This window comes from Emiliania huxleyi, assembly GCF_000372725.1.
Source record: "Emiliania huxleyi CCMP1516 unplaced genomic scaffold EMIHUscaffold_302, whole genome shotgun sequence".
NCBI classification, from domain to species: Eukaryota; Haptophyta; order Isochrysidales; family Noelaerhabdaceae; genus Emiliania; species Emiliania huxleyi.
The window spans coordinates 34,291-35,844 of NW_005199753.1; positions in this window are offsets into that span (position 1 = coordinate 34,291).

The following is a 1,554-nucleotide window of genomic DNA, read 5'->3' on the forward strand; positions in this document are numbered from 1 at the left end:
ACGCGATTCTGCTTCTTCGACGACCATCGAGAGAAGCGGTCACACTCGATGTCTTCTGATCGTTTCCGACTGGAAGACGTGTGTTCGACTATGACCGTCGGCAAGCTCACGGAGCACGTCGCACGATGGCTCCGGACAGCAGCTCCGCCTGGTGCAGCGGAGATAGCGAACTCTAAGACCGTGCGTCTTGCCGTGCTCAGAGACTCCATGCCTGCGTGCAGCCACCTTCAGGATTTCGCGGTGTCCGAGAGCGTGCGCTACAGGTGCCGCGATGGCGTGCCTCGAAACGCAACCATCGTAGCCAAGCACCGACCGTGGGACAACTTGCCATACTACACGATCCGCATCGACGACTACAGCACGACCGTTTCCAAGTCAACTCTTTCCATGCATCGCCCTCGCCCGCCACTGCCGGCCAACTCGACGATATGTCGCGACGAGCCAGCTGCTGCTGATGCGGCGACGGACGATGGAGTGCCAAGCACACCGCAAGTCGTGCAGCTGAACAAAGGTGACAATGTATGGTTCGTTTCCACCGCGACGGCGGCCCCTCGTCGAGCCCGAATCGACAACGTAGATGACATCAATTCGACGTGCATCATTACCATCGAAGGCGACGAGCGAAACGTATCAGCTCTCAACCTGGCACCGCCAGAGGAGCAGTCTGATGCGACAAATACGACGCCTGGCCCCTCGTGGACCGGCGCGGAGATCGAGCAGCTGCTCGACAACTCCGAGCAGACAGTCGGCGAGCTCGACCTGTACAACCGCTCACCGCGTCTCATCGTCGTCTCGAGTGACGTCGACCAGTACTGGGAGCGATGGTCAGCCATGCCCCCCGTGTCATGCCCACACACCCGCATCTGGTATACTCAGTGTGTGCACAACTCGTAGGCGTCAGGTCAAAGATCCGGCGCACAACCCTCGAGCGCGAGCCCCCGAGCACTTGCAACTCGTCAACAACCTGATCTCGTCAAATCACTCGGAGCACGCCGACGAGACGCATCTGAAGTCTTCCACCGCGCAGTCCGCAAGAGTGAAGAGACACGCAGGTCGCAGCTCGCACGCAGGGACAGGACTCAGGAGCGGCACCGCCGGATCCATGGCGCCTGTGCGCTGCTTTTCTCTCAAATCTCTGGGTAGCACTGTAGACCCGAGTGGAGTCTTTCAAATCTTTAAGCTCTCAATCTCTAAAAAAGACTAGAGATTTCCATTACCCTCGGACTGCGTGCCGTCCGTCCGTGAGCTCCTTGGGGTGCACTGGAGAAGAGCATGCGTAGAGCGTAGTACTATATACGTGTTGCATTGTAAAAAGTTTCGGGACACAAACGGACAAATGCCATACGTTGCTGCCGGCCGCTACTGTTGCACTGTTGCACACTGGGATGGGGTCGGATTCCGCATGCACGGGACCCCTCGATCGTCTCGCTAACTCTCATTCATTCTTCATTCCTGTTGGCTAGTTCCATTTCACTGTGGCACAGCTCGCGTTACAAACCTTGATTTTGACCATTTGCGCCATTTTGTCCCTCTCGGTGCCTTCCAGAGGAAGCT